Below are 13,168 nucleotides of genomic sequence, written 5' to 3'. Positions count from 1 at the left end.
TTCTGCCCATTGTTGTTTCTTAGCTCCATCCAAACTGATGCTACATCTTGATTTTCTGAGCTAAGATCCTTTCTATTGTCTTTATCCCATCCTTTATTATCAAGGATATCTGTCCTCCTTTTCCATTTTGCCAATCTCTTCTAAAGGTTAAGTATCCTGGAATATTTAGTTCCCAACATTGGACATTTTGCGACTATATCTCTGTAATGGCTATCAGATCAAACATATTAATTTTTATCTGTGCTATTAATTCATCTAATTTATTGTGAATTCACATCATAAAGTGCCTAGCTTTGACTTTTTCTAATTTTCCGTGATGTTACCTGAGTCACTAATGCCCTATTAACTTTGTTACTCTCTCTGTCCCTTCCTGACCCACTCTGCTTATTATTACCTGAAACACTGCTCTGCTATGGAACCTTGCCATTTCCCTTGCTGCTTTTGAATTTACCCTTTCCTGAATCCCCCACCCCACCCCCTCTTTATTAGGTTAAAGCCTTGTCTACTGCCCTAGTTATTCAGTTTTCCAGGATACTGGTTCCAGCGGAGCCAGACCCTATTGGAACAGCTCCCTCTTTCCCTGTACTGGTGCTAATGGCCCATGAAGCAAAACCCCTGCCTCCTAAACACTTTCAGCTATGGCATTTTGCCCTCCAATCTTTTTATCCCTATGCCATTTGGCACATGGCTCAGGCAACAATTCAAAGATTATTATCTTTGAGGTTCTGCTTTTTAATATGGACAGTCACTCCTCAAACTCTCTCATCAGAACATTATTCCTGGTTCTACCTATGTCGTTGGCTCCCATGTAGATCATGACAACTGGATCCTCCCCTACCCCTGACTCCAAGTTTATCTCCATCTGTGAGGAGATGTCTTTAACCCTGGCACCGGGCAGGCAGCACGACCTTTGCAACACCCAGTCGCAGCTGCAGAAAACAGTATCTATTCCCCTGAATATAGAGTCTCCTATCACTACCACATTCCTATTCACTCCCCTCACTTGAATGGTTTGTTGCAACATACTGCCATGTTCAGTTTGCCCATCCGCCCTGCAGCCTTTGTTCTCAACCACAGAGACAGCAAGTACCTCATGCCTGTTGGTCAAATCCAAGGGACAAGGCTCCTCTATCAGAACATGCTGGATCCACATACCTACCTGACTCACAGTCCTGTCCTTGACCATTGACCAACTCTTAAGTTCTACGTAATCTAAAGGATGTGACTGCCTCCTGGAACTAAGTGTCCAGATAACTCTCCCCCTCCTTGATGCTCTGCAATGTCTGCAGCTGCGGATCCAGCTTAACAACTCTGAGCCAAAGTTGCTCGAGCTGCAGACACTTACCACAGATATGCGGGATTGGAATGCTCTCCACAAACTCCCACATATTGCAGTTACAGCACACCACCTACCCTGCCCTGTCTGCTTAACCTTATTTATTTATTTAATTAGTTAATTATTTTTCTTCATGCCTCTGTGAAACATTTTGGAACATTTTTCTACATTAATGGTACTATGAAAATGCAAGTTGTTGCTGTATTCAAATGACCCTGCACTCAGTCAGTGTAAGTGGTATAAAAGGTTTAGGATGGTGTTTTGCAAGAGTGTTGGGGGCATTGAAACAGCATGAATAAAACTTCAGTGCCCAATGCACGCAAAAAAATTTAAATCCTGAGCGATTTGGTCCTGTATTAGAGGAAATATAAGGAAAGCTGATAGTCCAACAGGGCTAAAGATTATAACAATCTTCTGCATTGACTTACTCATGTTGGACATACCATTGTTGAGTGGAACTGGCACCTGGTTCCCAACAGGGAGGGACAGTACCCATAGCTGATGGCCCACACCTTATGGAATCTAGTAATCTGGCCTCCCAGAAAGAGAAAAGTGCAAAGAGACCCAAGAAGTGACCAATATGTAAGGAGCAGATAGCATCCAAGCTATCTTCAGTTATGTCCAGCTCCTTGGCTTTGTAACCATGCTGGGTCAAATGGACATCAAAGACACCTCAAGCAGCTTTTAGAAGATTGGGAATCCTCAAAAAGTCTTGGGACAATTTGTCCCAATTAACAGATTCAGTGATGACAAACTGCACGTTGGGAGCACTCTTGCCTCTAAGTCTGAAAGTTGTAGATTCAGGCCTCCATCCACAAGACTCCCCACCATAGGGGAGGCCGTGGTGTAGTGGTGATATCACTAGACCAACAACCCAGGTTAGTACTTATGGGACATGGGTTCAAATCCCACCATGGCAGATGGTGAAATTTGAGTTCAATTAATAAATCTGGAATTATAAAAGCTAGCCTAATGGTAACTGTGAAACTTGTTGATTGTTGTAAAAACTGGTCTGGTCCACTAATGTCCTTGGCTGTGTTTGCTGACAACACAACCATTAGGTGACACAGCAAATGCAGGCTCTTCAACTGGAATGTCAGTGTCTGCGATGTTCAGGCAGCTGCCAGGATTAAAGATGATGCTGCTCAATTTATCACAGGAAATTCTTATGGCTAGATTGCTATAGCAAACTAACCTTACATTGAGTTGGATGGAAGCCCAGCAATATGCTATTATGTAGTTATAGGATACTAGCTGTAATCCACAGATCCATTTAATATTCTAGTAATCCTATTAAATACAAAAGAAATTTTATGATTGAACTTCCATTTCGAGATAGTGAATTGGCACCCCAATTGATGGAAAAGAAAATCGGGCAAAGTATAAAATGTGCTGCCAATTCGTTATTGTGATTCGTTTATATGACTGACCAGGACTGGTTTCACCCGAACGCAGCTACTGGCTCCTGCTCACTGGCCGCTCTCCCCCCTCAGCAACTCGTTTTCTCCCCGTCCTCCCCACTGGCTGCTTCCCCTCCTCAGCCACTCGCTCCCCGCCTCCCACCCCCAGCCACTAGATCTAGGCCGCGCTGCATCCCTCCTCTCGGCCACTCGCTCCCACGTTTCATCAGTCACCAGGTGCCGCCCGAAGAAGTAAGGCAGGCCACAAGGGGTGACGGGGTGACATAGGAGCAAGTGGCCGAGAGGAGGGAAGTGACGCGGCCAAGAACTAGCGGCTGGAGGGGGGGGGGGGCGGGGAGCAAACGGCCGGAGAGAGGGGTGGCGAGAAGCGAACAACAATCAGCCAGGGGGTGGGGGAGAGCAGCGAAGTCTGGAGCGAGCGGCTGAAAGGATGAAGATTCGAGGCCTGGAGCGAGTGACGGGGATCGAGCTCCAGCCTCAAAGTCTCCCATTCAGCCACTTCCTCCAGCCGAGTGAGGGGCTGGATACCCAATGACACTTTATCGCACAATGATGTCATCCCGCGCATGCGCCACTAAGCCCTGGCAAGATGTAGCTGTGCATGTGCACAGCTTGGCACACTCTGATGACATCAGCGGGCTGTGCATTGTCAGGAATCACTTTGAATGTCTTTACCTGGTCTGGCCCACACATGACTCCAGATCCACAGCAATGTGATTGACTCTTAAATGCCCCCTCTGAGATGGTGTAGCAAGCCACTCAGTTCAAGGGCAATTACAGATGGGCAATAAATGCTGGCCTACCCAGCCACGCCCACATCCCAGGAATGAATAAAAAAACAATCTAGACTGACACTTCAATGCAGTACTGAGGGAGTGTGACACTATCAAATGTACTATCTTTTGTTCAGTTGCGTCCACCTGGTCAGGCAGATATAAAAAATCCCAAGGCATTATTTGAAAAACATCGTTGAGAATTCCCAGTGTCCAGGGTGGAATTTTATGGGCTGTGTAAGAGTGGAGTTGGTGGCGTGTGAGGTGATTTGAATTAGGTGGGAGTACTTTTCTTGGGTTCCCAATGCTGGGATATTTTTGAGAAACTAAGTCAGCGGCGTGTTTGTGGCATTCCGGGCTTCTCCCCGCACAGTGGCAAATTGCAGTGTTGCATTCATTTACATGCCATGAATACTCATTACCCTACATTTAGTTACAATTTAGTCCTATGTGCAAGGTTAAGTGAATAGTGAGCACTATTCCCATGTCACCCGGTTCACAATTGTTTCACTGTGGCATGCAACAGTTGGATTTGTGCAGTTGAATTTCAGGTCTGTGTTTTTCTGCGAGCAGGGTTGGGTACTCAGGAAGGACAGGATGGGGTGATCATGTGCATGGAGGAGCAGGGGAGGATGGAGCGGAGCGTCCAGTGGGTGGAATGGTTGCTCTTGCTGCTGAAGCTGGATGTGGGGGGCTGCGGGGGTGGTGGATTGATTAGAGCTTTACAGTCAGCAGATATTCAGGAATGACCTGTGAGATGTGGGAGGTCCGTGACACTGCCAGCGTTCTGGACGACTACATCTGCAGGCAGTGTACCCAGTTGCAGCTCCTCACAGACCGCATGGATCGGTTGGAGCAGCAACTGGATGCACTTAGGAGCATGCAGGTGGCAGAAAGTGTCATAGACAGGAGTTTTAGAGAAGTGGTTAGACCCAAGGTGGAGGCAGATAGATGGGTGACTGCTAGAAGGGGCAGGCAGTCAGTACAGGAATCCCCTGTGGCTATCCCCCTCTCTAACAAGTATACTGTTTTGGATACTGTTGGGGGGGATGGCCTATCAGGTGAAAACAGCAGCAGCCAGAGCAGTGGCACCACGGCTGGCACTGTTGTTCAGCAGGGAGGGGCAAAGCGCAGAAGAGCAATAGTTATAGGGGACTCTATAGTCAGGGGCACAGATAGGCACTTCTGTGGACATGAAAGAGACTCCAGGATGGTATGTTGCCTCCCTGGTGCCAGGGTCAAGGATGTCTCTGAACGGACAGGGGGCATTCTGAAGGGCGAGGGTGAACAGCCAGAGGTTGTGGTACACATCAGTGCCAACGACATAGGCAGGAAGAGTGACGAGGACCTGCAGGGGGAGTTCAGGGAGTTAGGTAGAAAGTTAAAAAGACAGGACCTCTAGGGTTGTAATCTCAGGATTACTCCCTGTGCCACGTGCCAGTGAGGCTAGAAATAGGAAGATAGTGCAGCTAAACACATGGCTGAACAGCTGGTGTAGAAGGGAGGGTTTCAGATATCTGGACCATTGGGATCTCTTCAGAGACAGATGGGACCTGTACAAGAAGGACGGGTTGCATCTAAACTGGAGGGGCACAAATATCCTGGCTGCGAGGTTTGCTAGCGTCACTCGGGAGGGTTTAAACTAGTGTGACAGGGGGGTGGGAACCAAAGCAGTAGGACAGCAAGCGAAATAAATGAGGGGGAACTAGTAAATAAGGCCAGTAAGACTAAGAGGAAGAGCAGGCAGGGAGATGTTGCGGGGAACAGCGGGACTGGTGGTCTGAAGTGCATTTGTTTCAATGCGAGAAGTATAACAGGTAAGGCAGACGAACTTAGAGCTTGGATTAGTACTTGGAACAATGATGTTCTTGCTATTACAGAGAATTGGTTGAGGGAAGGACAGGATTGGCAGCTAAATGTTCCAGGATTTAGAAGCTTCAGGCGGGATAGAGGGGGATGTAAAAGGGGTGGGGGAGTTGCATTACTGGTTAAGGAGAATATCACAGCTGTACTGCGGGAGGACACCTCAGAGGGATCATGCAGCGAGGCAATATGGGTGGAGCTCAGGAATAGGAAAGGTGCAGTCACGATGTTGGGGGCTTACTACAGGCCTCCCAACAGCCAGCGGGAGGTAGAGGAGCAGATATGTAGACAGATTTTGGAAAGATGTAAAGGTAACAGGGTTGTAGTGGTGGGTGATTTTAACTTCCCCTATATTGACTGGGACTCACTTAGTGCTAGGGGCTTCGATGGGGCAGAATTTGTAAGGAGCATCCAGGAGGGCTTCTTGAAACAATACGCAGATCGTCCAACTAGGGATGGGGCCGTACTGGACCTGGTATTGGGGAATGAGCCCGGCCAGGTGGTCGAAGTTTCAGTAGGAGAGCATTTCGGGAACAGTGACCATAATTCCATAAGTTTTAAGGTACTTGTGGATAAGGATAAGAGTAGTCCTCGGGTGCTAAATTGGGGGAAGGCTTCTTCTTTGGCCTCCTTGTCTCGAGAGACAATGGGTAAGCGCCTGGAGGTGGTCAGTGGTGTGTGGAGCAGCGCATATGGAGTGGCTATAAAGGCCAATTCTAGAGTGACAGGCTCTTCCACAGGTGCTGCAGAAAAATTTGTTTGTTGGGGCTGTTACACAGTTGGCTCTCCCCTTGCGCCTCTGTCTTTTTTCCTGCCAACTGCTAAGTCTCTTCGACTCGCCACACTTTAGCCCTGCCTTTATGGCTGCCCGCCAGCTCTGGCGAACACTGGCAACTGACTCCCACGACTTGTGATCAATGTCACAGGACTTCATGTTGCGTTTGCAGACATCTTTAAAGCGGAGACATGGACGGCCGGTGGGTCTGATACCAGTGGCGAGCTCGCTGTACAATGTGTCTTTGGGGATCCTGCCATCTTCCATGCGGCTCACATGGCCAAGCCATCTCAAGCGCCGCTGACTCAGTAGTGTGTATAAGCTGGGGATGTTGGCCGCCTCGAGGACTTCTGTGTTGGAGATACGGTCCTACCACCTGATGCCAAGTATTCTCCGGAGGCAGCGAAGATGGAATGAATTGAGACGTCGCTCTTGGCTGACATACGTTGTCCAGGCCTCGCTGCCATAGAGCAAGGTACTGAGGACACCGGCTTGATACACTCAGACTTTTGTGTTCCGTGTCAGTGCGCCATTTTCCCACACTCTCTTGGCCAGTCTGGACATAGCAGTGGAAGCCTTTCCCATGCGCTTGTTGATTTCTGCATCTAGAGACAGGTTACTGGTGATAGTTGAGCCTAGGTGGGTGAACTCTTGAACCACTTCCAGAGCGTGGTCGCCAATATTGATGGATGGAGCATTTCTGACGTCCTGCCCCATGATGTTCGTTTTCTTGAGGCTGATGGTTAGGCCAAATTCATTGCAGGCAGCCGCAAACCTGTCGATGAGACTCTGCAGGCACCCTTCAGTGTGAGATGTTAAAGCAGCATCGTCAGCAAAGAGGAGTTCCCTGATGAGGACTTTCCGTACTTTGGACTTTGCTCTTAGACGGGCAAGGTTGAACAACCTGCCCCCTGATCTTGTGTGGAGGAAAATTCCTTCTTCAGAGGACTTGAACGCATGTGAAAGCAGCAGGGAGAAGAAAATCCCAAAAAGTGTGGGTGCGAGAACACAGCCCTGTTTCACGCCACTCAGGATAGGAAAGGGGTCTGATGGGGTGCCGCTATGTTGAATTGTGCCTTTCATATTGTCATGGAATGAAGTGATGATACTTGGTAGCTTCAGTGGACATCCAATCTTTTCTAGTAGTCTGAAGAGACCACGTCTGCTGACGAGGTCAAAGGCTTTGGTGAGATCAATGAAAGCAATGTAGAGGGGTATCTGTTGTTCGCGGCATTTCTCCTGTATCTGACGAAGGGAGAACAGCATGTCGACGGTCGATCTCTCTGCACGAAAGCCACACTGTGCCTCAGGGTAGATGCGCTCGGCCAGCTTCTGGAGCCTGTTTAGAGTGACTCGAGCAAAGACTTTCCCCACTCTGCTGAGCAGGGAGATTCCACGGTAGTTGTTGCAGTCACCACGGTCACCTTTGTTTTTATAGAGGGTGATGATATTGGCATCGCGCATGTCCTGAGGTACTGCTCCCTCATCCCAGCACAGGCATAGCAGTTCACGTAGTGCTGAGAGTATAGCAGGCTTGGCACTCTTGATTATTTCAGGGGTAATGCTGTCCTTCCCAGGGGCTTTTCCGCTGGCTAGAGAATCAATGGCATCACAGAGTTCCAATTTTGTTGGCTGTATGTCCAGCTCATCCATGACTGGTAGAGGCTGGGCTGCATTGAGGGCAGTCTCAGTGACAACATTCTCCCTGGAGTACAGTTCTAGGTAGTGCTCAACCCAGCGGTCCATTTGTTTGCATTGGTCAGTGATTATGTCCCCTGATTTAGATTTGAGGGGGGGCGATCTTCTTGATGGTTGGCCCAAGGGCTCTCTTAATGCCATCATACATTCCTCTGATGTTTCCGGTGTCTGAGGCCAGCTGAATATGACTGCATAGGTGTTGCCAGTAGTCATTTGCGCAGCACTTGGCTGTTCTTTGTGCATTGCTTCTGGCTGCTTTAAGAGCTACGGATGTTAACTCACTGGGGGCTTTCTTGTAGTTCAACAGTGCAATGTGCTTAGCGGCTATGACAGGTTCCAGCTCTTCATTGTGAGATTGAAACCCGTCTGCATTTCTCTTCGCACTTTTGCCGTAGGTGGTCAAAGCTGACTCAGAGATGGTGTCTCTGATGTGGGCCCACTTGGTCTCAGCATCCCCTGTGGGAGCGTTTTGAAGGGCTGTTACAAGTGAATTTAGAAATTTTTGTAACAGCTGTGGGTGAGAAGTTTTGCTTGTGTTGATGAGCGGGCGGCCCTTCTGCTTGGAATGATGCAACTTCTTTGGTCTGAGTCTGACCTTGCTGCACACCAGGGAGTGGTCGGTGTCGCAGTCCGCACTGTGGAAGCTGCGTGTGATTTGAACACTGTTTAAGGCGGCTCGCCTTGTGACGATGAGGTCTAGCTGGTGCCAACGACGCGATCTTGGGTGCCTCCATGAAACCTGGTGACAGGGTTTAGTGTGAAAGAACGAGTTGGTGATGCAGAGGTTATGATAGGTACACAACTCAAGCAGTCTCTGCCCGTTCTCATTCATCCTTCCAACGCCATAGCGCCCAAGGCAGGAGGGCCATGAGTCATGGTCGGCCCAACCCTGGCATTCAAGTCCCCCAGCAGGAATAGGTGTTCGGTGTTGGGGATGCTGCTAATGATGTTATGGAGTTCCTCGTAGAACTGGTCTTTAGCTTCAGTGGGGGAGCAGAGTGTTGGAGCATAGATGTTGAGTAGGTGTACTGGACCAGAGGTGGCGAGCAGTCGGATGGACAGTATGCGTTCCGAGCCATTTGAGGGAAGCTCTATCATGCTGAGCAAGGAGTTTCTAATGGCGAAGCCCACTCCATGCTGTCTTGGTTCTTCAGGATCCCTACCCTGCCAGAAGAAGGTGTAGTCTTGCTCTGCTAGAGATCCACTCGCGGGGAGGCGTGTCTCCTGAAGTGCTGTAATGTCTACATTGAGTCTACTGAGCTCGTTGTTGATGATGGCAGTCTTCCGAGAATCGTTGATTTGTGTAAGGTCTTCCGACAGGCCAGGACACATAGTTCTGACGTTCCAGCTTGCAAAGCGAAGGGCTGGTACCTTCTTTCTTTTTTTCGTGTTGTTTGGTGCAGTGTTTCAGTCCACCTTTCGGGCAATGACCCTGAGCTCCAAGCACCCATTGAAGCAGGTAGACTGTGGCGGGACAGAACCTTATTGACCGGGGATTGCCCGGTTTGAGGTGGGCGGTAGCTGACCAGTGAGGTGCGATGACCTCTCCCACCGAGAAAGGCAACCGTGGTGCCCAGTTTCTACGCCAATTTATCCGTGTTGGGGAAAGGCTAATTATAACAATATTAGGCAGGAACTGAAGAATTTAGATTGGGGGCGGCTATTTGAGGGTAAATCAACATCTGACATGTGGGAGTCTTTCAAACGTCAGTTGATTAGAATCCAGGACCAGCATGTTCCTGTGAGGAAGAATGATAAGTTTGGCAAGTTTTGGGAACCTTGGATAACGCGGGATATTGTGAGCCTAGTCAAAAAGAAAAAGGAAGCATTCGTAAGGGCTGGAAGGCTAGGAACATACGAATCCCTTGAGGAATATAAAGACAGTAGGAAGGAACTTAAGCAAGGAGTCAGGAGGGCTAAAAGGGGTTATGAGAAGTCATTGGCAAACAGGATTAAGGAAAATCCCAAGGCTTTTTATACGTATATAAAGAGCAAGAGGGTAACCAGGGAAAGGGTTGGCCCACTCAAGGACATAGAAGGGAATCTATGTGTGGAGCCAGAGGAAATGGGCGAGGTACTAAATGAGTACCTTGCATCAGTATTCACCAAGGAGAAGGACTTGGTGGATGATGAGCCTAGGGAAGGGAGTGTAGATAGTCTCAGTCATCTCATTATCAAAAAGGAGGTGTTGGGTGTCTTGCAAAGCATTAAGGTAGATAAGTCCCCAGGGCCTGATGGGATCTACCCTAGAATACTGAGGGAGGCAAGGGAAGAAATTGCTGGTGTCTTGACAGAAATCTTTGCATCCTCATTGGCTACAGGTGAGGTCCCAGAGGACTGGAGAATAGCCAATGTTGTTCCTTTGTTTAAGAAGGGTAGCAAGGATAATCCGGGAAATTATAGGCCGGTGAGCCTTACGTCAGTGGTAGGGAAATTATTGGAGAGGATTCTTCGGGACAGGATTTACTCCCATTTGGAAACAAATGGACTTATTAGCAAGACGCTACATGGTTTTGTGAAGGGAAGGTTGTGTCTCACTAATTTGACTGAGCTTTTTGAGGAAGTGACGAAGATGATTGATGAAGGTAGAGCAGTGGATGTTATCTATATGGACTTCAGTAAAGCCTTTGACAAGGTCCCTCATGGCAGACTGGTACAAAAGGTGAAGTCACATGGGATCAGAGGGGAGCTGGCAAGATGGATACAAAACTGGCTCGGTCATCGAAGACAGAGGGTAGCAGTGGAAGGGTGCTTTTCTGAATGGAGGGATGTGATTAGTGGTGTTCCGCAGGGATCAGTGCTGGGACCTTTGCTGTTTGTAGTATATATAAATGATTTGGAGGAAAATGTAGCTGGTCTGATGAGTAAGTTTACAGACGACACAAAGGTTGGTGGAGTTCCGGACAGTGATGAGGATTATCAGAGGATACAGCAAGCTATAGATCAGTTGGAGACTTGGGCGGAGAAATGGCAGATGGAGTTTAATCTGGACAAATGTGAGGTAATGCATTTTGGAAGGTCTAATGCAGGTGGGAAGTATACAGTAAATGGCAGAACCCTTAGGAGTATTGACAGGCAGAGAGATCTGGGCGTACAGGTCCACAGGTCACTGAAAGTGGCAACGCAGGTGGATAAGGTAGTCAAGAAGGCATACGGCATGCTTGCCTTCATCGGTCTGAGCATAGAGTATAAAAATTGGCAAGTCATGCTGCAGCTGTGCAGAACTTCAGTTAGGCCACACTTAGAATATTGTGTGCAATTCTGGTCGCCACACTACCAGAAGGATGTGGAGGCTTTGGAGAGGGTACAGAGGAGGTTTACCAGGATGTTGCCTGGTCTGGAGGGCATTAGCTATGAGGAGAGGTTGGATAAACTCGGATTGTTTTCACTGGAACGATGGAGGTGGAGGGGCGACATGATAGAGGTTTACAAAGTTATGAGTGGCATGGACAGAGTGGATAGTCAAAAGCTTTTTCCCAGGGTGGAAGAGTCAGTTACTCGGGGACATAGGTTTAAGGTGCGAGGGGCAAAGTTTAGAGGGGATGTGCGAGGCAAGTTCTTTGCACAGAGGGTGGTGAATGCCTGGAACTTGTTGCCGGGGGAGGTGGTGGAAGCAGGTACCATAGAGACGTTTAAGGGGCATCTTGACAAATACATTAATAGGATGGGAATAGAGGGATATGGACCCCGGAAGTGCAGAAGGTTTTAGTTTAGGCAGGCATCAAGATCGGCGCAGGCTTGGAGGGCCGAATGGCCTGTTACTGTGCTGTACTGTTCTTTGTTCTTTGACCTAAAAGGAGGGGTGAATGCTGTCAACATCAGGGACCCGTGGGGCGAATTCAGGGTACTGGCTGGCAGAGGGAACGATCACAGTCAATGGGGGCAAATGGATTCTCTAGGGGGGATGGTTGGGTATTCGACAGCTTCATATGGAGGGCAACAGGACTCGACAACAGTGGTCAGTTCGATGTGAGGAGGATCAAGGACCGGAGTCTGCATGTTGATAGTAACGGTAGTAGGAACAGGGGGAAGAGATGGCGTGAATACATTGATGATTAAACTTTACATGGTAATGGGGGGAAGCTCATTGGTAATGGAGGGAAGTGTAACAGTAACATTCGGTGGGTCAAGAATGATGGTTCAAGCTGGAAGGTTGCAGCAGGAGGTTGGAAGGTTGGAGACTTGCCCTGAATTCCACGCGCACCATTTTCTGCAACAGTAATGCAAACCACAAGGACACTCAAGGATCTCAAGGAGAGTGGGGAGGGACACACTGCTGCAATGTTAAGGCAGATCTAAGTGAACTGCTCATTTTCTCAATGTTTCAGCTCACTAGCAACAGAGAGATGAATTGCCATGCAATTGCCACAGCGACATGGGTCCCATACCCTCTATTTGTCTAGTACCATGGAAAGAAGAGCAAAGAACAAGACGAAGGAAGGGTCCTTTCCCTCAACTCATGATGCCTTAGCGGCAGCAACAGACAGAACAGGAAGGTGAGGATGCTCCGAATGATAACATCCAGGATCGGCCTTAACGGCATTGGCACATCATCGCATCCTCAGGACAAGGACAAATTACCTTCACATGTTAGAGAGGCAATGCCAGAGACGCCTAAGGGTGTCATGTGAAATGGTCACAGAGATTTGTAGGATCCTGCAGCATGACCTGCAGCCGCTCGGCTTTGGTGGGAATCCTATGCCAGTTGCCCTCAAGGTGACGTCTGCATTCAATTTTTTTGCTAGCAAGTCCTTGCAGGGATATATATGACATATGTGGCTTGGCCATGTGAGCCGCATGGAAGATGGCAGGATCCCCAAAGACACATTGTACAGCGAGCTCGCCACTGGTATCAGACCCACCGGCCGTCCATGTCTCCGTTATAAAGACGTCTGCAAACGCGACATGAAATCGTGTGACATTGATCACAAGTCGTGGGAGTCAGTTGCCAGCATTCGCCAGAGCTGGCGGGCAGCCATAAAGACAGGGCTAAATTGTGGCGAGTCGAAGAGACTTAGTAGTTGGCAGGAAAAAAGACAGAGGCGCAAGGGGAGAGCCAACTGTGCAACAGCCCCAACAAACAAATTTCTCTGCAGCACCTGTGGAAGAGCCTGTCACTCCAGAATTGGCCTTTATAGCCACTCCAGGCGCTGCTTCACAAACCACTGACCACCTCCAGGCGCGTATCCATTGTCTCTCGAGATAAGGAGGCCCAAAAGAATGTGGCATATCAGTCTGCATCCCATAGGCGCATCAAAGAGGTGACCAAAACCCTTTTTCAATGTGCCAATGATTTCACCTA

General features: G+C 48.7%; 1 protein-coding gene across 1 annotated transcript in view; it reads left to right on the top strand.

Annotated features, from left to right (window-relative positions):
• Positions 1-13,168, top strand: part of LOC137346940 (glycoprotein endo-alpha-1,2-mannosidase-like protein) — a 97,759-nt gene that overhangs the window by 56,909 nt on the left and 27,682 nt on the right. The gene's annotated exons all lie outside the window — the stretch shown is intronic.

Source organism: Heterodontus francisci, chromosome 31, assembly GCF_036365525.1.
Source record: "Heterodontus francisci isolate sHetFra1 chromosome 31, sHetFra1.hap1, whole genome shotgun sequence".
Taxonomy (NCBI): Eukaryota; Metazoa; Chordata; class Chondrichthyes; order Heterodontiformes; family Heterodontidae; genus Heterodontus; species Heterodontus francisci.
This window is presented reverse-complemented; position numbering and strand designations above follow the sequence as displayed.